This window comes from Anas platyrhynchos, chromosome 9 (genome assembly GCF_047663525.1).
Source record: "Anas platyrhynchos isolate ZD024472 breed Pekin duck chromosome 9, IASCAAS_PekinDuck_T2T, whole genome shotgun sequence".
Lineage (NCBI taxonomy): Eukaryota > Metazoa > Chordata > Aves > Anseriformes > Anatidae > Anas > Anas platyrhynchos.
The window spans coordinates 8,994,808-9,021,912 of NC_092595.1; the positions used below are offsets into that span (position 1 = coordinate 8,994,808).

General features: G+C 44.0%; 2 long non-coding RNA genes across 2 annotated transcripts in view; both read left to right on the top strand.

The window, feature by feature from the left end:
- On the top strand, nucleotides 1-26,856 carry LOC106018674 (uncharacterized). Its single transcript, XR_001192923.5, has 3 exons — nucleotides 1-363; nucleotides 25,199-25,539; nucleotides 25,627-26,856. It is a non-coding gene; the product is annotated as an uncharacterized lncRNA (long non-coding RNA).
- The window catches only part of LOC110353630 (uncharacterized), a 100,948-nt gene that overhangs the window by 67,444 nt on the left and 6,399 nt on the right, over nucleotides 1-27,105 (top strand). The window lies entirely within an intron of this gene.

The following is a 27,105-nucleotide window of genomic DNA, read 5'->3' on the forward strand; positions in this document are numbered from 1 at the left end:
TCTTTGAGTTCAGTACAGATCTATCCTTTCATGTCTGGGGCATAGCAAAAAGTTGGCTTTTCGTAGTGGCTACGAATAGTTCTTCCAGCCCAAGAAAGTGAGCTGACTTCCACAGGCTCCTGGACAGAAGGTCGCATCTTGGCCCTGCTGAGGTGAACAAGCCTTTCACGTCAGTAGTGTTAGACTTTGGCCCTAGTGAAATTAGGTTGCATGGGAGACTTGACAGGGCTTCACTGTGATGGAAATAGAACAAGCTGGCTTTACTGCCCTTGTTATATAAAATACAGTATTGATTCCACGCTCAAGAGTTGAGGCTCCACTGAATCTCAGTTCTTAATAATTCATATAAACTGCAATGGAAAGGTGAGTTGATGGCATTGTGTTTTTTTTTCTTTCCCCTTTTTTTTTGGTTGGGTGCTTAGAACAACTAGTGATGATTGGAAGCTCGCTGCCCCTGCTTGGTGTCATCTGGAAAAAAAGCAAAGAATTGCTTCCATAAGATGTCAACTTGGCACCTTTCTGAGCATCAAATTCAAACAAATTAAACAAGCAAACAGATAAATGTAATCTTTTTAAGGCTTCAGATCAAAGTTAAACACTTGTGGGGATTTCTGAGGCTCTCTTTTTTTTTTTTTTTTTCAAATTACTGAAACATCATTTTTTTGGTACAGCAGACAGAACTGGTCCAGTTCTCTGCACCACATCAAAAGATGCATTTCTGAGCAGTCAGGCATTGTACAGTACTGCAAAACTTAATCACCTCTTGCTTTACACTTGATTAAGTACATTACTTTTGGATCATCGAGTTCACAAGATATTGGAACATTAGGGTTGTCTCCTGTATGGCCATCACCTACAGAAACCTGCACATAAGGCAAGAAAACATCTGCAGGGAAGATGTTACAGAGTTAAAGTCACTGCTCTTGTCGAGGCAGCTTTTATTGTCTTTTTTAATGACAGCGTATTCAGCATTTGAAAATAAAATGCATGAAAACCTACAGAAATTTCTTGCTGTGAGAAGTAAAATGTGCAGCAGTGCTATCTAATTTGAGAGCTCCTAGTTTTTGGTGCCCACCCAGAGATTCCTTTTCACTTAACTTTGCTGATCTTGATTTGTTTATCTCACTCTTAACTATGAAATGGAAATAATAGCTATTTCCCACATTACTCCTGTGTTCTGAAATAACTCCCTGGTTTTGGTAAAATGTTTCAGTATTGCTGGGTAAAAAGATCTATTCAAAACATTAGAAGAATTCAAAAGTCAGGCTAACTAGATGCCATTCAGTAAAAGTTTACAGATTCATGGAATACTGGAGTTGTAGCAGGACTGAGAGGGTTGAAATTGGGTTTTCCAGAAATAGTACTGATTGTTTGAGATAAACGTTATTTGCTGGAGATTCCTTTCAGAAACTGTATTGCTTTTTTGAAAGAGCATGAAAAGTTGTTGAGAATTCTGAAATTTTTACTGGAATGAAAGTTCTAATTTTTGACCAACTCTCCCAGACAAAGCCAACCAAATCTATTTCTGTTCTGTTCTGTCTTGTTCTATTTTGCTCTTCTATTGTCTGTGCCACTGAAATACTTGAGTGCCTTCCAGAAGTACATCAAGTGACATAACTAGCATTTGTTACATGAGAGTCTATTCTCCTTTTCTTCCCAGTGGGAAGCTTATATAAGATGTTTTGTCTTAGCGAAGTTTTTGATTGATTTAAATTTTCCTCTCCATTTCCGCATTTTCTCTGCTGTGTGTTTTGATGTTGCAGCCAGTAACAACAGCAGTTTTCTGAGATGAGGGTTTTCAAGCCTCTTGTATGACTTTTACCCTATGTTATGCTATGCTGATATGCAAGTCCGCCGTTAATTTTTATACTTTTTATCTTTTTATCAAGGTCAGAGTTATTTATGTTGCCATGCAACTCTTAACAACGGGGTACTTTTGCTTCAGTAGGGATGTCATGGTTCTCTCAGTTTCAGGCCTGTGCAATGTGACGGCTGTGGGAAAGTTTGCTGGAGATGGATAGGAGGCAACTGTGAAATCAGAGATTAGCAGTTACTGAAGTTTTTCATTTGGCTTTGTATTCCTGTGCTGGTTTGGGTTTCCAGCTTCTGCGGGTGCTCACCTTGATCAGTGCCTCATAGCAAATAAAGCAAGATACCTGGGAAGAGGCTGTGGAGCTGAACAGCAGGAGCCAGGAGTGGATCTGGTGGCAGAAACAGAATATTTCTCTCTGAGTAAACAGACGCCCTATGGTCAGACCGACCTCTTCTTGTCTCAGCGATAAGCATGCCAACCTAAGTGAATTTAAACTCCACTTACCATGAGAACCAGTGGCAGTCCTGGCGTTAGCAGGGTGTCCACAGACACACAGCCCAAGTTTAAAGAGGCAAATTGAAACACACGACATTAATTCCTTCTACTTACAGGAACATTAGAAGAAGTAAATTCACAATTGGTCTGGAGACTGTCATGTCCTATGATGCTGCTAGTCTCTTTGATGGAAAACTCCATGTGATAACTCCACAGGTTACCTTCCCTTGCTGAGTTAAATCCTGAAATCTAGTAGCAAGTGTTAGGGAAACCTGCTGTGCTCTTGGATTCCCACATGCTCAGCTGCAATGACATATTTTTGATGTGAGAAACCAAGTTCACTCTTGGCATTGTAAGTGAGTGCTTTTTGCACTGAGTTTGGGAGGAAAAGCTGTGCATTCATTCTTATGCTGTGGCAGTCTTTAGCTTGCTATTTGTTAGACAAAGGAGGGCTGCCTCTAAGAACATGAAATTGTTACTTCCCTATACCGAGCTACTGGTTTGGAAACACTGCGTGTGTCTCCTTGTGGGGGCTTGCTGGCATAAGTGAGAGGAGGGTCCATGCACTTACAGGACTGGGGAGAGGCGGGTGGGAGGGTGGCAAACTGCTATGTTTTCTCACCTTGGAACACTCCTTCGGGGGCATGACGAACACAATCAATATCTCAGTGAGGTTTACATAATTCTGACAAGCAAAAGAGTGTTTTGTTTTGTTTTGTTTTGTTTTTTAAATTAAACTTATTTATTTTTGGAGAGGCATGTGATCAGGAAATTTTTTTGTTGTTGTTTTTTTTACTGCTGTGTGTCCGTGTTATCCATTTATTCACTCTTTCTGCAGCCTTCCAGCCACAAAGCTAAAAAGCTACGATTAGGAGAGGAAACATAATGTGGACATTTTAATTTAATAGCATGGAGGCAGTATATTACAACTTCTTGTGCAATAGGGGAAGTGGGTCTTTCAGAGTCAGTGCAATTTGAAATAAATTATGTAGACATTTCTTAAGGATGTGAAATTTTCCATGTTAGACATAAAGTATGGATAACTTTTGTGACAGCAAAGTAGTTAAACTTACAGCTTTCCTAGCTGAATTTATACATCAGTTTCACAGCAGACCTGGACTCCAAGCTGTCAAGAGCAATAAGCATGAGGTGCTCTGAACAGACACAGGTGCCCAGGTGACCTTCTCCTTAGTGCCTAGAAGAAAGGGAGATGTGAATGTAAGCATCACGGGCTGATTAAAAACTACATCCAGTGTCACGTTTGTATAAAGAGGTGAACATCAACACCTTTTCCTGATACACTTGTGAATTTGTTAAGTCTTGTAATGGCAAAGGAGAGCGAGCTGTAGCTTTGTTTACATTCAGCCCAGAGATCCTGAACCTAACGGTGTTAAATTCTACCAGTTACAACGTGTGCTGTAACTGGCCAGTGCAGAACACCACTTTTGTTCTCACCCACAGGTAAAAATAACCCTCAGAGCCACGTTGGTGAGGCTACACCATTTTTTGGTGGGCATCTCAGCCTTTCTCTCTAGCATATCCCCTCTGCTTGGAATTCCCAGCCATTGTCAGTGCTCGCCTCTTGAATTGCCATATAGCCCTGCAAGGTCTTGAGAATCAGGTACTCAGGACAGGCTCAGGGAAATGCCAGCACAGACGGACAGATGCGTTACATGTGCTATGGAGAGCTAAAGCACTGTTGCAAGGAACTGCTGGAGACTCTTTGTACACAGAGAAGCAAATAATTGGTATTCCCTGTTCTGTAATCAAAAGCCATTCTTGGCCGGGGGAGATCCCTACAACAACATTCTTGCCTCCCCCTGAGAGAAGGAAGCCAATGATTATTCCGTTACCCTTCATTATCATTCGGTGTGGTATAAACTGGCCAGGACTTGAACTCTCAAGTGCCCAGGAGGGCCAGTACATGAATATACCTTGTGTCAGCAGAGGCCATTTCAAATAATACAGATGATGACAGATTGATGTTGGTAGCTCATTAGGCAAAGCACTGACCGAGACATCAAATTCCTTTCAGCAAGAGTACGGCTAGACTGTTTGCTGTTGTGTATTAATGGAGAGACACATTTTTCTTCTTTGATTTCTCTTGCTTCCTTCTTCCCACGTTTGCGTCAGACAGTGCTGGCTATCAGATCTGTCATCATGCTTGACTTTCCTAATGCGAACAGCTGTGCCAGAAGAACCTAGGTGTAAAGCTAAACCAAATCTGTAGATGCGGTATAGAGAGAACATTTCAACAAAAGACCTATGTTCACAAGCCTCCTGTGGCATACAGATTTTAATGTAACACTTGGCTTCTAGCTCGTCCAGATCCAATAGCACAATCTTCCTACCGACGCCTGGCAAGATAGAGAACAGATCTGTGAAGCAGTGTAAGGTGTATTTAGGTTGCCACCTCCTTGATATGCTGCTGACTTCTGCACTTGTGGATTACGCTTTCACACTTCTGGAACATGCCTTATCCCTTGTGGTTAAGCTGGCATTCTGTGGGCCAGAGCTGGCTCTCTGCCTCTTCCTGAGGAAGATGAGGAACAATTCTCTAAGCAGAAAACACTGTCACAGTCCTCTGCTTACCTGTCACAGTCCAGCAGAGCTAGCCAGGTGACTTCTGCCAGCACCTTCCTCCCCAGTGATCTGTCTGTCTGTGTGCCCCAGCAGAGTGCAGTGGGCAACTTGCTGAAGAGATAAGAGAAAGGCACAAAATTTAGTGGGGGAAGGAAACCCAAGACCATCCTTGGTATTTGTGCCCAGCAAGTCTGAAATACTGTATTGTCTGGAGGCCAAGTAGGGGCAAATATGTCTGAGCCTTGTTGGCCACGTGGCTACCCCCAAAGGGCTGGTGCTGATGCCAGAAGAGAGGAGTCCACAGCTGCTGAAAGGGATCAGAAAGCTGAGATGGACACCCAAAGGAAGAAATCAAAGCAAGGAGAGAAGGAGGGGAATACTCAGCAACTGAAAAGATTTCAGGGTGAGAATGGATGCTAAAATATCTGGGACTCAGATAGCTGGCTGCTGCAAAGAGCTTATTAGCCCACGTGGATGCCAGACGGTTGATCCAGCCTCATTGTACAGCATCATCTCTGGAGGTTCTTTGCAGCCCTGCAGTTCTATGGCTTTGTGATTTGATAAGTAATCTTACAATACACTGGGTACTTTATCCTCACAGCCGGTATTATACTCAGTGCTTTTCATATCCAAAATGGTTTTACAAAGTGTATCTGAGTAACTGTCCCTTGGAGGCAGGAAGAGACAAACATTGCATTTATACAAAATATAATCTTGGAATAAACACCATTGCCATTTTAGTATGGTAAACGCCATAAATGGACCTGATTGCTACAGTATAAAAATGATCTCTTGCAGTGAATATGCATTTTTCCCTCTTTACTGTAGTTTGTAGTTATATCCTTGTCTTTCAGCTGTGGTCTATGGTATACCTGGACAGTAAATTGCAAGACCAGAGAGGAACTGCTTTGATAGAAGTAACTTTAAGTAGTGTCAGTGAGAAATGACGCTATGGCACAGTAGTCAGACATTTCCCACGTTTGAGTGTTGTGCTAGGCATCTTAACTGAAAAGATTATTGTTAACATTATGTCTAATGTTGCTAATCTGATAGTTCACATACCTTTTATTGATTTTGTTTGAATTGAGTTTGTAACTGTTGATTTGGTCTTAATTTATATAACCAGTGGCCAAATGCACTGTTTTCTCAGTAATTCTTGTGTTACAGAGAGCTAGATGCAATGACAGTAACTGAGTCTGGCAGTCTACCATCTGGGTACACACTAATAAAATAATCATCTGCATAATTTTGGAATTCATTGCAGATACTGGGGGAAAAATGTATTGGGTTTGATCTCAAATTGCAGACAGCCCATTAGAATAATAATGATACAAATAATTTCCCCTAAAATCCTGGAATGGTCTCTGGTGGGATTTGTTTTACATGCATCATGAAGCTGCCTATGTTAACTTTGCTTTGATATCAAAGGTAAATAGAGGGTGAATGATTAAATAATTTCTATTCAGTTTTGCTGAAAGTAAAGTTTCACTCAGTGTAAAATGAACAATTTTGGCTCTTTATTATAACAGTAATGTGGGGGGCAGGGTCCTTTTTCTTGCATCACTAATTGATAAACTAAATTAGGGCCTACAGACTTCAGCCACAATTGGGTCCCAGTGTTAGGACTGATATATGTTTGTAAGGAGAAGACAGCTCACTTTCCAAAGAGTATACGCTCCTTGGTCTTTTCTGCATTCTGAAATCAACTGTAACTCACCCCAAAGCTGCCCCAAATGAATCCAGGAAAAGTACTAATTGCTTAAGAAGCATGTCTCTGCCAGAAGGTGTGTTTGGCTCCAGCACATCAGTACTATGCTTTATTCAGGAGTGACTTCCACTATTCAAGTCCAAGGACTCATTCTGCAGCTGGAGGGCCCCCCCATTAGGTTATTTCCTAAGTAACTGGTTCCGTTCTCAATTGCCACTCTGTCTCCATCCAGTTTATCTTTACCTAAAACCCTGGAGGGGGTGCAGCAGTGTTTGTAGAAGAAGTGTTGGAGCAATGAGCCAGACCGTTTGGTATCATCGGTAGAGTGAGACAGGGACTGAAGAACTACATACAGTTTTGATCTCAAACACCACACATTGAAACTTCCCATCCACTGAAGTCTGTGAAAAGAATTATGGGAGTGAAAAGTAGGAAAACCCATTAAATTCCACTGAAATTAAGTAAGTTGGAAGAGCTTGTAGGAAGGCCAGCCCAGAAGTGATGTAGATTTTGTTTGTTTGGTTGGTTTGTTTGTTTGTATGCTTCTTAATGTTAAAACAACTATTTCTTATTTATTGGCAGGGCTATTGAGCCTGTCCCCTCAGATTAAGGACAATGTGGGGTAGTTATACCTAAAGATTGCACTCAGGTTTTTGGCTTTTGGATTTATGGAGAGGGCTTGAGTTGGGAAACCAGTCTGGCCATGTTGGAAGGGGCAACTTACTGGAAAATTATCAAAGGCAAAACATACCAAGGCAGTGTTAAATACACTTGCAGAATATAGGAAGCTTGTGGTAGGAGAGATGGAAGGGCAAGCAGCTTTTCCCAGAGTAGATGTTCGAGTTTGCTCTGTAACAAAGGACAAAGAAATCTGACCTAAAATGGAAGAAGAAAGGCATCCATGGTGTTGAAGAGAAGCTACTAGGGCTGAAGAACCTGAGCCTACAAACAAAAATGCTTCTGGGTAGTTAGGAACTAGGGGAGGTGCTGTGTATGGGGTTAAGCACATTGTACCTGTAGACAAACTCTATGCTTATAATTTTTAGTGTTTAAAAAGCTGTGTGAAAACCATACCAGTCACATGTCCCAGACAGGCATATCATGAATTCAGGGCTTTGTACCATCAGTGAGGTGGTGAACGTGTTGTGAGAGGACTGAGGAGACGGGGCTGGTAGCAGGTATTTAGCAAAAGCTGCCACTGCGAGGTGTTCTGCAGCCGCTGTTCCGTGCGTGCGGACCGATGCCAGGAACCATGCCTAATGCTTCCCACTCGCAGCAAGCTCAGGGCAGCCTGGCAGGTGTCCATCAGAGGTGCTCAACCACATCTGTGACGCTGTGACAGGTTGGGGAAAGCAGGGCAGGCACGGAGAATGGAGCAGGCACAATTCCCACGTCTGCCCCTAAGGCATGGCTTGACGTTGCCGGTCGGCTGATGTAGGGGAGGTCCCATCCCCTGTTCCTAGCCACAGCCTCTCACCTTTCCCTGGCATTCCTCTGTCATTCATCTTGCCATGCGGTGAAGTGATGCAGGGAGCCGTGCCAGCAGCACATGAATCATTCATTATGGTAAGGTTAGTGCTTTGGCAGACCGAATCCATGAGTTGGGCTCACAGAGGTCCAGTGAGCGGCTCTGCTGGCACAAGGGAAATGACAGCGGCCAGCCGGAACCTGGATAATCTGCCCACTGAGTCACCGAATCATAAAAATTCGTTTGGAAGGGGTCTCCGGAGATCATCAGGGCAAAGCGCCGACTCGAAGCAAGGATATCACCAGCACTACAATGGTGGTTGGAAGCACCAGCTCTTCTCAACTTGACTTTCTTTGCGTGTGAAGCAGGGGAAGCTGAGGGACTGTTCGGTGATGTATCTGGAGACCTGTGGGTGAAAATACTGCCTTAGCGTGAAGAACTTCTAAGACCATGCAATAATGTTGGCTGCTAAGCGTTGGAATTGTGTTTTTCCTGGCCTTCATATAAGTTTTGTGATATATGGACTAATGTGTTAGGTGCAAGGCTGAATTTGAGTATTGAGATTTCTAAGCAAGACTTTTGAAAAAAATACAGTGATGTGTCATTGAAGAAGGGGTGATAAACAGCCCCATATATTCATCTGTGCCTCAGTAGGTTTAACATTAGTGGTTGCCTGGAAGCTGTTCCTAATGGCTGTCATATTTATCTACCTAAACACAGTGATGTCAGAAAAGAGGGACCTTCTTTGCTCCTTTATAGTAGCCGTTTCAGACTGGAGCAGTTATAACCAGTTCCTTTAAAAAAATATTTACTTTTCATCAGACGTTTACATAACATGTTCTCCAAGGGAACAAATACTGTGTTTCAACATAGTTTGAAACATGAGAGATGGAAAAGAAGTTAATGAACAACATTTAAGTCAACATCAAAGCGCTTTCTTTCTCTAGTAAATACCCAGACCATCACATTATGTTGCAATAACAAGAAGTTCATGGTCAGCCTCTTTCAGCTCACTCTTTAGTACGTTTTTGAGACCACGTGCAAAAATCCTGAACTGCCCATGAAAGAGTTAACTGGAGTCAGGGAGCATTAATGCATACATACACCTTCAGCTGACCCCCATCTTCTTTGAGAGGTTCAGGGAAGACTTATGTTTAGATATTATAAATTATTTTTTATTTTTGTTTAAATTTTTATTTATTATTTATATTTTATTATTTTTATTATTATAAATACATAAGAAGGGAGAGCCCTAGAAGCCCCTCCAGAGGAGGGAAGAGCCTGGTGAAAAATACTGTGGGGTTCTTGTGAAAAAAAGACTGCCAGGCTAGCAAGAAAACAAAGGGTTGGAAAGGAAGAAATACTATAAGGCTGAGAACACTTCTGGTATCCTCAGCCCATGGCACGGGTCTTGCCTTGGAGTGCTGGGGAAGCAACAAAGCTTGTTTTCCTGTCTGGGGATGAGGATCTGCCCCTACAAATCTGTAGTCTTTGAATCCCAGCTGGCTGGTGTGAGGACACTTCACTAGCTGAGCAGACCTGAGGCTCAGTCAACTAGATGACTGAGTCTTGAGAAGAGCTACATCTTTGTAGACGTGCAGGTGGACTTTGTGATCCATACACGGACAGTCCCGAGCCATATAAGCCTGCCTTGAGTAGTACACAAACCTATTGCTGCGGCTTTTCATTTTATCAGAAGCTGTAGTCTTGCTCCGACTGCAGCAGGAATTAGCAGCAAACTGCCTGCATTCCCCTTCCCTGAAGAATATAAAAGCTACTGGCAGAGGTAGAAAAGAAATTACCACAGCAAAATCTGGAGAGCTCTGTGCACTTTCATGGGGGGAAGCAGGATTTGGGGACAAGGTGCTTTTTGACCCAGAACTCCAAGAGACTGAACAAGTGAAATTGTTTATCCCAGGCATATCTAACAAATGGGACATTGGGCTTGTGGTTGGAGAACAGCAAATAAAAATTAACAATATTTAAAAGTACAAACCACAGGGCTGCTGAATTTGTACCAGTAGCATGTAAGGAATAGCATGAGAGAGGGAGGGAAGGGGAACAAGAGGAAAGTGAAATAAAATACAAGTTTTTACCAACATTGGGTCGTGTCACACTGTTATTTTTAAGATGCTCCATTTTGATAGCCAGAGAAAACGTAGTAGGTGTCCTAGGTTTTAATGAAGTGTTTGATAGCTGCCACATGGGGAATTACTGAAGATATTACTTATGTGTTACAATTCTGGCTAAATGGCAGACAAAAATATGCTCTACAGGAAGGAATAATACCAGCTTGGAGGAGTGCTAATAGTGAAGTTTCCTGGTTATCTCAGGTTAGTCTTAAAACAGATCCTACTTTAATATATTCATTAATATCTTCAGCACACAGGTAGCAATGCACTTATGCAAGTTGCTTGTAATATTTAGAGGGTACATGAATAAGGAGGATCAGGATATTCTATGTGATGGGCCAGGTGACCTTGAGAACAGGAGTAACAGAAGTGGAATGAAATTTGACAAAGAAAAGAGGAAAGCTGAGCCATGTGGTTGGGGAGTTAGTGCTGTAAGCTCATCAGAAGCATACATGAAGGTACAGGAAAATGTGGGCATTTGGCCTGATTTTGGGATGATTGGACTGTCAGCAGGAGGCGTCTGAAAAGAAATTCTGTGTCTGATGATGTCTTGAGGAGCAGCAGACAGGGAAGTGTGAAGGCTACTGTTGAAGGAACTGGCATGACACCTGCAGCACCATATACTGGCTGCTCCTCCCGAGCTTCAGCCTATGTGGGTGTAGGAAAAGGCTTCTAAGATGGACAGAGTCCCTTAGGGTCCCTTATGCACAAGTAGACTAGGGAAGTACAGTTCTTTTATTCTCGTGAAATGAAGAAAAGGGTGAGTAAGAGCAAAGAAAGCTTTTGTTTTTTTCTTAGTGGCATGGTATATCCTTTCAGACATTGTTAGTCACTAAAAGCTGGACAGATTGTACAGTCTGTCTGTCTGAAGCAGAGCAGTTCACCCATGCTTCCTCAGCCCGTGTTTGTGTTGTGCAGTGATCTGGAAGCTCCAGGCACAGGCCTGTCCCTGTAGGCCCAACAACAGCCCTCGTTAGAGCAAAGAGTCCTAATCAGACCCATCTTTAAAAAAAAAAAAGAAGTTGTGGAGACAGGGAACGGCAATGTGGTGATAATTCCATCTCCCCTGTGTGGGAGGCCGGCGTGCAGTGACTGCAGAGCTATTAGGTATTTGTCTATGTATCCCTTCAAAAGGAGGGGTGGTAGATGCAGATAAAAAAAATCTCGTCGAAGATCTGCCATCACAGATGGAAAAAACAAATGGATGTAAAGTCACGTGAGTGTATACCCCATGCAGACCCTATGGCAAGGCAGATTTACGTACTGTGTCAGTAAGGATATGTACCTAAGTGCAATGGCTCCGAGTCGCAGGGGAAGGCAGGCCTGCAGCCTCCATTTTACAGACATGGGCCCGGAGTGACTGCCGGTGTCAGTGCTGTTGTACCAGTTGGCTTTCGGCCCAGTATTTTGGTTTGCTCGACCAACTATCTTTTCACCTTTGCTCACAAACAGCAGCAGATAAAAGTTGGCCGTCTCTGTGCTCTTGCTGGGGACTTAATCCCCAGCACAGGCTCACTTATCGGACCTCTGTACCCGAGGCAGCGTTAATTGGCGCGGATCCACCCGAGCGGAGGTCCCTGGAGCTATGCTGATTTCTACCAGAGAGTGTTCTGACCTAGCCACTCCATTTCTGTATGGAAAAGAGCTAATCAGATGATTCAGCGAGCTTAAATTAGTGATAAAAGATAACTCTCTGCTCTATTCATGAGCTGGAACCATATTTGTTGTGTGAGTATGTGCTGGGGAGGTGAGAAAGTTGTTCCCAAGACACCGCGATGGATTTATTCCATCTCCCCGGCTCTCTCGGGCCAGGCCGTGTTTTGTCTACACGCCGTGTTCACGTGTGAGATCCTGAGTGTCGGTGTCACAACCCCTGCTTAAGTGGCCTCTATTTTTATTAGCCTTACCTTACAAGATAAATAAATAACCTAGAAAGATAAATAAGCGGCAGCACAAAAAGCACAAAACCCACAGATTTGTCAAGGTGCAGTACCGACTCACCAACAGTAGATGGTACTAAGACATCTCCGGTAACAGCATTTTTCTGATGGATTTGAAAGGCCAAAAGAGGCTTAGATCTGAATCCGCTAAAAATCATACAAGCCAAAGGCTGTAGAATATCATCTCCTCAACATCAGAGGGTGTTTAGCAGCCCAGTCACGGCCATATGTCAGTCTGTTGAGCTTTGCTGAGTTCTCAGCTGAAAAACGACCATACAGGAGAGTGGCAGGAAGCAGAGCGGTTGTTATGAGACTTTGTGAATTTTAAATCTATTTTCAGGAGTTCATAAAAAATTCTCTCTAGCCTGCACTGGAGAAGCACTCTGAAAAATTATTGCAGAGATATGAAAGGCCAGGGTGGAAGACTTCTGAAATGCAGCAGCATAGGTTTTTACTCCTTGCTTTAACCTTTTTTTTTACCCTAATGATGTCTTCATTCTTGATCTTAATTATCTCTGAAGGAAGTCCTGGTCTCTCCTTCCTATGCATATAGGATCCTGCAAATGTCATTAAGTCACATTGTTTCGCTGCACTGGGGAGCCCAGGGAGCGTTTCTGCCATCCTCCTGCATGTGATTGACACAGATTTTTGTAACGGGTAGCAGTTCACCTGGACCGGTTTCCATGGTGCCGTTAAGCTGGAAGTGTGGGATCTGGCACTCGTTTGCTCAGAGCTGATGAGGAGTTGAAAGGGATTTTTCCCCTTGACCTCTTTGCTGAAGGTCATTAGTGCTAATCAATTTCCTTATTGGATTTCAAACAGTGAGGTCCTCTTCTTAGCTGTACCCTCTGAAATTTGCAATAAGGGCTGATACAAGAGATCAGCTCTGCAATATGACAATTTCTTTCAGCAGCCACTGAAAGGTAAACCCAATACTTGCTAACCAGTATGAACTGCTAGACACCTCTGCTTCTCCAGAGATAAGGTGAACTATGTTCTGTTGCAACCAGCTAGCGACATTCATGCACAGTATAAATAGAAAGGGATGAAAATGCTAAAGAATAGCTTTGGTTTTGGCCAGGAATGGTTTCAGTATAGCTGGCCCAGCCTTTGGGCAGGGAGCTTATATCAGATTCTCTCTCATAGCCTGTTTTATAAGTTTAAAGTAACCTTCAACTATTCATTAAAATATGAGACGCATATTTTCTGTGGCAGTGATAGGAACAAAAAGCATATTTTGTTTGCCTGTCTATCACTGTAGGCTAATAAAGCTTTGCACTGTGAAGAGATGCACCATTTATGTGCACAGTAATTGACAGAGATGTGGTAAAAGCCAGTTTGCCAGTGTCTGTTGACTGATGTTTTGAGCATGTTTTTGTATTGTCCTTGAAGTTAAGATTACCGAGCACTTACAGTATTGTGTGCTAGCCATTACATATATCCAGGTACGTGTGGCAAAAAAATTTAGTGCTTAAAATCAAAGCTAGCCATCAGTCCAAATCCCAATGAAACCAATGAAAGGTTCCTGTAGATTGTGGGAGAGAACAGATTGGGCTTGCAGAGTCTGACCAAATATACCATTGCAAATATACCATGCAAGGATGTTTATCCACTTCAGTGGGTGAACACAGCCAGGCTCTCTGCTTTCTCTGTACATATGCACCCTCTCTTCTGTACCCACACATATGTGTGTGTGTGTGTGCACATATACAGCTGCAAAAGACAGATCCCTGAAATCTATTCAAAAACATTTTTGAGGTTAGGACTCGTCTTCAAGGAGTTTTGCTTCCTCCTAGAACAGTCAAAATTAATAAACTTTTAGTCTAAGAACATACACCAGGTTTCAGTTTAGCAGTATCTGTCAGAAACAAATGCACTTCGTTAGATTTTTTTTTCCAGATAGCTGTGAAATAAATAATGTAAATATCCTTACTTCCAGACAGGCAAAACATATTAAAGAAATGGTTAAATATACCCGTGAGAGAGCTACCAATCAACACTTTTTTTACTAGTTTTGTTTTGCATTCTTTTCTGACTAGTATATTCATGACCAGCTGTTTTTAGAGCTAGTAAAAATTCTCAAGCTCACATTAGGAAGGGTTTCAGTTACATGATCTGTAGCTACAGTTGTTAGAACACTTGGCATGGCATTTAAAAATGAGAAAATTGTTTTTATTGAGTAAAGCACCAAAGCTCTGAAACAATATTTCACTGGACTTACAGAAAATGTTTTTGAACTTTGCCATTAATGACCAACTGACAGGCAATTTGGTAGGCAGGGAGTTTCCAAACGTGACTTGAAGTAATGCCCATTTAATCTGGGCGAACGTTAGAAATTTCAGTGCACTTATATGGGAAGGACTTGTACCAAATTGCCCTTGACCAGTATTTCCTTATCCGCACTAATGTGCTAGCTCTTCTGTCCCAAGAGTTGCCTTCACATGGCGGTGAAGCATACATGCAACAAAAGCCTCCCTTGTCTTTGTAGGTCACCTTAAATAGCGAGAATAGCAAAGTTTAGTCAAATTCTAGCAATTTTTGCTCTTCAATGTGCCCTGGCTAATAACGTTTCTTGTTTCCTGGGCAGAAAGTACCTATCTGGTGTACCATCAGTCTGTCTCTGCCAGGCAGCTTGTGCAAGCCTCTGTCTCCATTACGGAGGGGAGCACAATAAGAAGCGTGTTTGGGCTGTGCTGATAGAGGAACTGGGGCCTATAACGGTGCAGAGGCTTGTTGCTCTCTCAGATTACTTCAGACTCCAGAGAGAAAATAAATACTGAGAGTTAAAAGAATGTATGAAATTCAGAAAGGCTACAGGAAAAACTAGCCTGCCATTCTCCGAGCAGCAAAACTAATGAAATAAGGATGGATGATTTTATCTACCACTGAGATTCATTAGGCAGGATCATTTCAGAATTCCTGAAACCGTGAGGAGGGCACAAATGTCGGTGTTGTGTACCACTGCTTCCCCTGGGAGGGGCTGGGGGCTGGAAAAAGGGGGAAGGAGAAGGCAGTAAGGAACCTGCCCAGCTGAGGATGTGTGGGAAGGGTCCCTTGCTCCTTGCCAAAGGACTCTCCTTGCTCTCCTCTCCTTGCTAAATTATCTCTTTGTCCCCTCAGCCCTGGATTTCCATGCTGCCTGCAGCCCCTCTAGCATTGAGCATCCCTTCAGTCCTGAGCATCTGCCCCCCATCCTGCTGCCTGAAACACTGGATGCTCCCAGCCGAGGGCACACCAGCCTGCAAGCACTTCTTGCTGGAGTCCCGAGCCCCATCTCCATCCACAATCCCAGCAATCTGCAGGCACCAGCAGCCTCTCAGGTGGTGCTTGCCCCTGGGTGGGCTGGCAGAGCTCCAACACCAAGGGGCTGGGATGGAGAGGGGCAGCCCTGCAGAGCTCACTGGTGGTGAAGGGAACCTTACTGGCACGTCTCAAATGCCCTGTGATCAAATCCCAGCCACGGTATTTCCTCCTTGAAAATCATTCCTGGTTTTATGTCATAGTCAACATCTCCAAATGAAAATTAGGAAAATAAAGCCACAGAACCAAAACAGATCAGGGGAAGTAGTGTCAAAGAATCTGGGTGATAGTTTTATTTTTAGGGTGGAGGTGACCATGGCTTTGCATGTGAGCGAGCAGAGGATGCAAGATCCATAAGGAAACCAAACACTTGGCCTCACGCTCAGACATCACGCTGTGTCTGCTCTTAACCAATATTGCAGCTAAAGGGATTGAGGAGTCAAATATTGGTGGGGCAGGGTGAGATGTTTTGGTGGTTGTGTAATGAGAATTGTGGCATACTCCTGCCTTTTTTTTTTTTATTTTACACTCAGCTGGAGTGTAACTAACGTCTGTCATGGTACCACTAGTCGAGTTAAAATACGCTGGAGTGGAACTGAGGGTGGGGGTGGGTGGGGAATCGGGAGGAATAATTCGGTCCTACAACCATCACTTCCAGGCTGGAAGCAGGACAGTATGGAGATGTGACAGTTCCCTGACAGTTGCTTTTGTCCTGCCAGAGACAGTTGTAACAATTACGCTTGCACTTAATTACTGCGCTTTGACTGTGGTAGGCTAAAGCATTCAGCAGGATGGGAGGTGTTAAGAAGCAGAATGCATTTTAAATTTAGAAAATCCCCTTGAGAAATATCCTTATTTCACACTTATTATTAGTAAAGCCAGCTTTGGAGAGAAAATCTTTGCTTCCGTGACTGGAACCAGTGTCTTCAGCAAGAAGCAGGTGTATAGAAATCTCTCGTGTGGGGACATCAATATTCCATCTGTTCTGCAAATCTAGGAGCTGCTGAGTCATCTCGTGCTGTGTGTATTTGACATAATTTTTAAAGGTTATCAATACTGAGACACCGAGTGCTTAACTGATATATAAATACAGGTTTTTATCCTACTTCATTTTCCTGTGAGCCTGAATGGAAATACTTGTCTGATCCTGCCACTGTTAAATTCAATGACTAAACTCCTTGTTTGTTCCAGTGGTGGGGGATTCAATGTTGCAGGCTTAAATAATTGAAATAAGTGACCCGTAGTGATACAAGGCACAGATCCAACAGACAGAAGGTCATTTTCTTCTTAAGCTGTTTAAAGGTGTGAATTAAGATGCCTACGAAAAACGCTTAACCATTTCTTCCAGATTCACCCAGGTAGCAAAATACATGCAGAGCAAGCAGAGTCTCTAGCAGGAGGGCTGGAGCAAAAAAAAAAAAAAAAATCACCAATAACATATTGTGCAGCTCACAGGCTTGGCTGAAGCTGTCAGCACCCAGCAGTTTCTGTTGGGCTGCTCACAGGCTGATTTTTTCTGTTTCCTGTACTCGTTGTGCACCTTGTGTGTTAGGCTCCTTTGAAAATTTGGGTACTTGTTTTGCTGCCTAATTGGAAGCAGAAGTCGTTTGAAAACATATTTGCTTTCCCTCCAGGGATGGTACTACCCCAAAATACAGAGTATGCTTTGGCTTAATTTAATAAGTCATAATCTCTTCTCGTATTTTATTGCATTTTAGTGCGAGGTGATTTTTTCCAGAGATGACTCAAAATAATACAAAAGAAACAACCTTGTCCTGTGAACAACACATGAATTATAGCTGATAAAATCAAGATAGTTTGAAGGCTTGCCAACACAAGGAATGAACTCCCTCAGATTCCTGACTTACAGAGTAATGTTAGCAGCCCCAGATTTCCCTAGTAATTTTGAAGTTTAAAGGAACCTTAAGGACACTCCAAGGAAATCAGTCGAAAGAGAAGGTTTCCTATTAACACAGAAAAGAATCACTGTGAAATGAGGGAAGGAACAAAGTGATTTCTGCCGTCCTGATGAAGACTCGCGGCTTACGATGCTCTTGGACACACTTAACCTGCGCCTTTTGGATGTGGATGTTGTTATGCTCATTGGGAACTGCCATCTCAAGGAAGCGTGTAATGCTGTGTGTAGAAATGTCAGCATAAGCAGAACGAGGTGTTCGCTTGGTTTTCCGAGTTTCTTGCACAGGGGATATTGTAGTGAGGCACCACAGACTGCATTATCTCCCAGCTCCTTGCCAGGTGCTGTTCAAGATGTGAGCTCTGGCTTTTAAAGCCGTTTATGGGTGGAATACAGCATATTGTGCTGGCTCCAGTCTGTGAGCCTTCAGACGGGAGGTATAAATTCAGCGTGTAGCTATAACTGAGCATTCAGAGGTTTGCGTCGTGAATCTCATCTATTTGGTAGCCTGGTGGAGCTGCTGTTTATTTTTATGTTGGAGAGCATCCTTCAGTCAGGCTTTTCTACAAAGAGAAGTGGAACTGATTCAAAGAATGAATATATGGGGTTTTATAATATACTGAACTCATGTTTAAGGATCCCAATAAATTCATAAAAATTCCTCCTATAAAGATCTGTAGAGGAGTCTCTCTATAACCTCAGCAGTTTCTCTGTACCAGAATGCAAAAAATGAACTGATTTCAGTGGGGAGTATCACGTGTGCTGAAACCAGCCCCAGCTCAGTACAGAACAAAATAACGTGTGCAAACACTTCTACATTAAGGATGTGCTTCAAGGTTTTGGATGGAGGTGGGCTTGTGCATAAAGTGCAACTTGCACTTTGCTAAATAAGCTTAGCTATGAAAGAAAATGGCACAAAGCACGTGAGACTGCCTCAGCAAAGCGCTTTGGTAAGGCTTCAGGAACTTTGTTTCACACTGGCATTTTTTTCTCACAGCACACGTGATGCATGGTCCTGGTATTTCTGGAATGACAAATAATGCTCAAAGCTGCTCTTAGGCCACAGTGGATTATTCATTTCTCTTGATGCCTTGCACAAGAGTTTTCAGAAGCTGTCCACTGGCTCTGAACCTCAGAGCTGTGTGCTCTGTTAGGATTTGTAATCACAGTGCTCCTCTGCCTTGGACTTCAGAGTTATGTTCTTGAATGTTCCCTGCACATCTACTCTCCGCTGGTGATTTTTGGTGCTTTCAAGAGAAGGGCCTCTCCAAAACTGTAATTCTCAGAAATGAGACACCTTGTGCCACTGGCAATATTTAAAAATGCCTGAAGATCCTGTTCCAGATTCCCTTCATAGCCCTGGAACGTTATTTGACCTCTCAGCAGCTTCAGTTTCTTCACTTGTAAAGGAAGCAGAATTAGATATGGTGCCATAGAAGCACAGAATCACAGACTGGGTTGGGTTGGGTTGGAAAGGACTTTAAAATCACCTAGTCCATGGGCAGGGACACCTCCCACCAGCCCAGTCTGCCCAGGACCCATCCAGCCTGGCCTTGAGCACCTCCAGGGATGGGGCACCCACAGCTTCTCTGGGCAGCCTGTGCCAGGGCCTCACCACCCTCTGAGCCAAGAATTTCCTCCTCTATCTAATGTAAATCTACAGTCCTTCAGTTTAAAACCATTACCCCTTGCTCTATCACTACAAGCCCTGGTAAAATGTCTCTCTCCATCTTTCCTGTAATCCCCTTTTAAGTATCAAAAGGCTGCAATAAGGCCTCCCTGGAGCTTTCCATGTTGTAGGCACGCTGTGCAGCTTAATTCAGAGACATGAGCAAGAGGTGCTCTGAGCTCCTGGGGTGCGGAATGCAATTAAACTATGCAATATTAGTAGTGCTGGAGTTTAACTAACAATAACGCTCATTCTAAATACCCTGATCCTCTACTTTATGCAGAACTATCCGAAGGACCATTCACATCACAAAGAAACGTGCCCAGTGAGGTATAGGTGAGGGCTTACCTTCACGAAAATGTTAGATTTGGGGACAGAATTCCACTTGATGGTTAATCTTCAACCTGTGTAAATCTGTGCAAGATCAAGGCTTCTATATTATGAAAATATGAGTTGTCCTTGATTTTTATAAGCCCTACAGATCCATTTATTAGGCATAAAACATATTTAAAAGGAGAAAAGCATAAATGTACATTTCAAAACAGTTACATGTTGCTGGCATATGTTAGTCTTATAAATAATGTGGAAAGATTATTTCAGAGGAAAGATTAATCAAAGTTCAGCAGTATCCCGGAGTTAATGATACTCATTACAACCACTGTCTGAAATCAGTATGTACTTTCTGAACTCTTCAAAGGACTGCTCCCTACTCCAAGATATTCAAAGCCTAAGTCAAGGTGAGAGAAACCCCTGAAAAAGAAAAAAAAAAGAGAAAAAAAAGCTTCTCGGTGTTTTTCAGCTGCTGAGATTGGAATTGGTTGAGGTTGATGGCAGTCTGCTAATGACTCTCTTATCCTTGAGGATTTTTTAAAAAATGAAGACTGCAACACAAATGAGATGGAGAGATTGCAAAATCTGTGTGGAGGAATCAGTTCCCCGCTGCCACATTCTTAGCCTGAGAAGCACATCGCTACAATCTGAGGCAGACTTTTCGGTTCTCCCCGTGTAAGTGTAATAGTGGTTATTTTAAATGCATGCATCATACTGGAAAGTTGGTGGAATGGATGCTTTCTAGTTCAAGGTCTGCTGCTGAAAACATTTTCTGCTTTATTAGCTTTATGTGTGCTGTGATGTCTCACAGCGCTCAGGGGGACTACTCTTGGGTGCCAGGATTTGCAGGATTCAGGCCAGAAGAGGAATGCGAGCTTAGTCTCTGAACCAGCACTTGAGGACACGCTGCAGACGTGCAGAAGGCAGCAAAACCACTCTGGGTGCTGTTTGCCCCCTCCTGATGTCACTTGTAGGTTTCCCCTCCAGTCTGCTGCCGTACCACCAGCTCTAACAAATCACTTCTTTCCATCATCTGCACCAACTGGGGCCGTGCTCCCTTAGTTCACTAGCAGTTAATATTAGTGAGTAATTTTCTCTAACAAAGAGAGCCGCTTTTTCACGGGGAAACTCTTTATCAGCCTGGCAGCTTGTGAACTCCTTAGCATTTGATCTGCTGCAGCCAGTGCTCCTGCTGGAATCGATAGCTGTATTGATTGAGGAGCAACCCGAGGGCCGGGGCCTCAGGCTGGGCTAACGCAGCTGAGAGATGAAGTCGGTGATTGAATTGCTTTCAGCAGAGTTAGGAGCCATCCCCTAAGACTGGAGATTTTCTGCAGACTAGAGATTTTAGATGTCCTCGTATGAACTGCCATGTGTAGACAAGTGACCCCCCAATCAATCTTTGCATCCTAGGAGCATGGCTCTCCAAGTTCTTGCTGTGGCTCCATTCCCAAGAGCAGCTCGGAGGTGCTGCCTCTCGTGCTTCCGCAGGCATTTTCCCCATTAAGGCCGACTCCCCTCGACGCAGAGCAGCGCATTTCAGCTTGCTGTCTGCTCTGGCAGAGAAGCTGTGGAGTGACCAGGCACAGCAGGACCCCAGAGCTACCCCGGGTCATGCCACCAGGGACGTTACAGCCCTTTGCTCCCTTCACCATGAAGGAACGTGGCTCTCCTTGCTGCGTCTCCACATCCTGTCAGTGCCTGTCCAGTGCTTTCGCCTTTTCGTCTTTCAGAAGCAGCCCAAAAAATGAGCACTGCCAAGCCAGGAGAAACAAAGCGTTAATCGCCACGGTCATCTCAGGGGCAAACCAAGCCTGGAGCACTTCAATAGCCGGGCTTCATAACCTCTCTGCTTGGTGCCAACGTGGCCAGCCTCTGGAGAGCTCACAGACTCATTCATCACCTTGGTTAACCAGCTTTATCTAGTAGCGTGGCTGGGGCCAGTTAAAGCTCCTGGCCTTGGATGAAGCTTCCCTGACCTCCCCTCAGCAGGACAACATCCTTTTTCAATACTGATAAAGGCCTTATTCTGCACACAATTACAGTTTTCCACTGGGTTGTTCTTGACTAACACCAGTGTTAGGAAGACACGGCAGATTTCTGACATGTTTACACGGGTTATTATTTTGTTTTGCTTCTTAAATTGATCCCAATTGATCGATACTTTTCCCATGGCACACTGAGGTTCAAAGCTAGAACTGTGTCTGTCTGCTTACCAATGCTACTTTTGTAGAGGAAGACAATATTGTTTGTTGCAAAGTACATGATATCTACAGGGTACCTAAGGCTTGTCTGTGTGAGAATTAAGCTGATGCAGAAATTTAAGGTTGGGTGAAAATTTCTGTGAACATACTTACTCTGGTGTATGAGAGGTTTGTTTGAGTTTAGCTTAAAGGGAAAATCAGACTTAATTTTTGGGTATTTTTCTGCCCTGAATAAAAATACTAATTTACTTAACTGAGTTTTCTGACTTAGTTAACTGCGTTTTCTCTGCTCAGGGCTCCAAATTCTGGCCTCGTGTGAGGTCCACAGGAAGTCTTCAGTTACCTAAGAACAAGTAAGTGCTCTTTTCCTCCACGGGGCTTTTCTTGCCCAAGTGGTTCAGGTCAGCTATTGTGATAAGCTGTGATCAGATACCTGTTTCTGGGTGCAATTGTACTTTAAAAAAAAAAGGGAGGTTATTGTCTCCCAGGCTTTCCTCCCATCCCCGACTTCTCCCAGCGGTTTGTTGCTGTCTCCCTGCCAGATGTTATCACGTCCCCAGATTGTTTGCAGAGATGTTCAGAGGAGTGCCTTTAAGATGCTTCTACTCAAATCCTCTGGGTTAGCAAAGAGCTCTTACTTAAGCCGTTTTAGGTAAACCTGTCTTGTTTTGATTAATAGGGATTGGGAATGCTCAAATGATCAGCTCTTAGGGGCTGTGTGTCCTGCTACCTGGTGGCGGGGCAGTGGCAGGTAACTGGAGACAGTAACCACACACAGGTCTGCAGAGACCACCTCTGCCCAGCATCCCAGAGTGACTCCTCAGCCTTGGTGACAGCAGCGATACTGGGCTGGGACTCCTGGGCTCTGCTGATTCTGCTCTGTAGTCTCCAGCAGCACACTGCCTGCCTGTGCCTCAGTTTCTGCACTGAGGCACCATCATCTTCTCAGCAGGAGGACAGGGAGAGCTAATTATAAAGTGATGTGATCTCCTTGGTGCTGAGTTACAGGCAATCGGTGCTACTTTGGCGCTTCATAACAATTAACTTTTGTTTTTGATGTCTTGAGTAAATGAGAAGCAAAATTTGTGTTCACAACGGGAAACTATACTTCGCTTTGAAGAATGGTGTTTCTTCTGATGACTCACTATCAGGGTTGTTGCTCTGTGAAAGGGCCCAGCAAGGAATACTCCTTTCCAGCCCTCAACAGAACAAGCACACAATTCCCAGGAACAATGTGTCAAACTATGTAGCTGTCCATGCGGAGGGCTAAAATCTTTTGTCTAGGTGCCCCTGAAATCCCCTTCAACTTTGTATAGATGGGTACGGTTAACATGAGTTCATTCTTGTGTGTATTCAATTAAAACTCACATCAGCTTCTCAGAGACACCAACAAAAGTAACACTAGAGTAAGCAATAGCAGCCCGAGCTCTTTAGCTGAAATCATTCTGACTTTTATTATTTAGCCCACAGGGTGATGTTAGTTGTTACTATGCAGAAGAAAAAAAAAAAAAAGAAAAAAGGAAAAAAAAAAGGTTGTAATGTGCTAGCTAAGTTGCTAAGGCTCTAATGTGTATGCAAGACAAATTGTTGATAAAACAACCCTACGTGTTGGTGAGAACAGCAGAAAAGGAGTCCCTTCCCAACGTTACTACAAGTTAGGAACATTTTTTTTTCATTAAGACAGGCACATAAATGCACTCTGCAGTATGAAATACCTGTCAGCAATGCCAGCAGGAGGAGTTCCCATCCCCGGGTGACTTGAGTGACACAGCATCATCCCTCGAGTGGCCACCTCTGTCTGCAGCAGGCTGTGGGGCTGAGGTAGGAATGAGCAGTCAGGGGTCATTTCACTGCTGAAGGAGGCAAAGGAGGTAACTACCCAAAGGTGGCTGCTAAAGCGGCGCATGGCCGTGCTGCTCCTCACTTTGATGTGCCTCCTCACGGCGCTCTGGCTTTGCAGAGCAACCTTGCATACATGTGGATGTCTGCAGTGTGCATGTGGTCTAAGTGCGTTCCACTGGAACAGCTGGGAGTGCAACACAGCTTGTCTGGCTGGAAGAATCTAGAATTGAGCCCTTAAAACAAAAATTAACAACTATCCCTTGGCGACGGCACAGGGTCAGTGTGCAAAGTGAGTGATTTGGTAAAACTGTTGTAGTGCAGGAATTAAAAATCTATTTTAAAGCAGGTATCCGTGCAGAAAATTCCCACTTTTCAAATTATTATAAGATGCTTTCAGCTCTCCCAGGATGATATGATGGATGGCAAGAAAAGCAAATTAAACATACTGAATTTAAGCTGGTTTACTGCTTAACTGTGTCCTTTACTGGGTTTACTGTTTTTTATTTTAAGCTGCAGAAGGGTTATTACCATCTTAAAGCTGTGAGCTCTAGGCTCCAAATCCGTATAACATCATGCAGAAGTAAATGGGACAGTTAACTGACAGACACTGTCTAACTTACTGCTGGAAGCTCACATGAGTTTCTGGCATTACAATCCTGCCTGTGAAGGCACGGGCCAAATCCTGCCATCACCCGAGGCAAGCACAGCTTGAGCACAGCCCCCCGGGTTACAGGATGTGGTTATAGGGCCACTGCTCTGCACCCTAAGGGCACCTTGGCCTCTGGTGCTCATCTGAGCAGTCGCAGTGTGCCAGCCCCTCATGGCTGAAATTGTTAAAAGGAAAGATGGAGATGGGGGGGTGTGGTGGGAGATGGGGTCTCCCAGAGCAGTCTGACCCAAGTCACTCCCCAAAGGGCTGGCTGGGGTTGCAGGACTCCCTCCTGGCAGCCTCCTGACGGTGGATACCATCCACTCTGGCCTCACGGCATCTCTCCCTCCCTCATCTCCCCCATGCCAGGGCTCCTTCATAGAGCGCTGCCAGACGTCTGCTGGCTCCTGCTCCCTCTCTGCTCACTGCTCCGCTTGCCATGCAGCAGGGGCCAGCAGCACCTCGCACCACCTCAAGTGACATTAGTTAATTGTCCTTTTTTCCTCTCCGTGGCTGTCTCCGTGGCCCCATCATGTGGGTTTGCTGTGGCACCAGGATTCCTCCTTCCCCAGCAGGATGGAGCCACAGGGCAGGACCTGGGGCAGGGAGGACAGTGCAAGAAGCCTTTCCCCTGCTCTGCTTTCCTGACACATTTCTCCCTGCTCCCTACAAAGGCTTATTTTCTCAGGCTGGTTTCAGAAGCAGTGGGAGATGCCGATGTGAAGCCAGCACTGTGAAAGCACGCTGAAACCTAGCTTAGACTTGGAGCCTGGCCTAGCCAGATCAGCAATAAAATTTTCAAAAAGAAAGAGGAAAAAAGCTATTTCCCATCACAGGAGCAGTGGGGTGTTTTCCATGGGAACAATGATGTTCTGGTTAAGTTCTAAGAACTTTTCTAATTATTAGGCAAAACCAATGCGAAAGCTGATGTCAGCAGGAAGAGCTGATGGGAGGAATTATAATTGTGTCTGGGGCCATATGAAAGCATTATACCATGTCTTGCTCCAGACTTTGCATGACTCATTTTCCTCCTGGTCAGGATCTCGTATTGAAGTGCAGACTGGCAGTTGTCTGGATCTTTCCTAACGCCAAAACTGCTGTTAAGTTGGTTTTGTTAGGGGTTTTTATTTTTATTTTATTTTTTTTCCAGTGCCACTGCGAGCAGTGCCATCAATAGAATGTCTTTGCTGCGGAGGGAGCATCAAGCAAAGCACCACGCTGCATGGGGCAGTAATTGCAACACTTGCTGCTGATTTATTGTCAGCAAGTTCTTTTGTGGAAGGAGTCCTTACTCAGTTCCAGCCATAAAACTCCGCTGGTTTCAGGAGGAATTGTGGCAGCTTGCCACTTCTGAGTGTCTGCCTCTGAGCATTTAGATCTTTATTGTATGTAGATTTTCTCTAGAAGCCCATTTGCTGCTGAGACCTACGTTAGACACCACAGCTTACAACTGTTCAAAACTGAAGTGTAATTTCCATCTGCAAAGCTGAGGTAACAGTTGTACCCTTCCCTGGATTAGAAAGCTTTTTTTTTTAAGAGCAGATCCACCAAGTGATCTACCTCTTTCCTCCCTTTCAGCTCATCATAGCTCCCCGTGGTGTCGCTGGAGAAGCACCAACTCCTTTCAGGTGGAGCTGGACTGGACTCCAGGATGCTCTGAAGAGCCAGTCACCAATTTAAATTTATTGATGTCGTCAACAGGTGGAACAGGTTATAAGACTGTGCAAATCTAAATTTTGTAGGAAGCAACCGAGCAAGCAGTTATGTTAGAGAAAACGGGCGAAACCTGAGAATAATCCGACAGTTGTGTCAAGCACTTCTTGCCACAGCCTTCAAATCAGAGAGAAAAACCTTCAGCTACCTTGTGATCCGTGTCGTTCACGTCCATCTGAGGAGTTCAGCCACCACACCAGCGGCAGCCGCGTTCATTCACAGCTGCGTGGTGCTTGCTGAATCCTCGTGCTGTCTTTCTGGTGCATAATCTAGAAGGCTTTGTTGTATGTCAAGCCTGCTTAAATGTTCGTGCGCTTCAAATATTCAAATGCTTCTGTCACACCCACAGAGCACTGGCAGAGCTTCTCTGCCTCAAACCTCTCCTAGGCTGCTGTGGGAGAGGCTTGACTTTTTGGCCGTTGTGGGTGTTAAGTGCCTGCTCTGAAGTCTGGGCTCAGCCCTGCTATGAGGTCTCCGTTCACACTTGAGCAAAAATTTTCCCAGCCTCAGACGTGTGGGTATTCAGAACTTCTCAGTTTGTGCATTCAGGGATATGTCATTGCAAAAAAAAACCCACCAGCTTTGCACAGGGTTTTAAAACACAAATGCTTTTTAGTTAGTAGAACAAAAATACACAAATATACAAACAAGAAAAAATAAACACCAACAGAATACCTATATTTCCTGCCTCTGTTTCTTTACCATCATGGGCATTACTCGGAGTCCTGTGAGGTGATCAGGTTTTCTTTGCAGTTCTTTTGACCCTGCAGTCTCTTTCAGCTTTGCCTTTTGGCTTGTACCTCAGCTAAACCAGAATATGTGCAGTGCAAAACATTCCCTTCTTCCTTGTCTTCTGCTCCAAATTGTGTGTGTATTGCTGCAAGTCTGTTTCCATTTCCCAAAGCCTGATATATCTTGATTTATGTGTTTGGTTTTGATAAGTTTCTCTGCTGCAAACAGCACTCCTCTGTACAAGGGCTGGAAGAAGTGACTCTTCCTGCTCTGTCACATCTTCTGACGATACCTCCTCAAACAGATAAGCCTATTTCCATCAGTCCTTCCCCTTTTTTTTTTTTTTCCGATGCAAATTCATAAAACTGGAATTAAAATTCATCCTGCTGCAGCATGTGGTGGTTTCCCTCTCGACAGTTTTCTGAGTGAGAGCAGCAAGTGTGAAGGTGTTGAAAAGCAGCCTGCGGCGCGCCATGTCAGCTGTACTTCTCTCGCAGGAAACACTGCCGTAGTGAGATCAAAAACTGATATTAGCATGGTGTCCGGGGCAATGCTGCCTGTTCTTTTTGTTCCATTGGAGAACATGCTATTTTCTTGCTTCGTCGATTCATC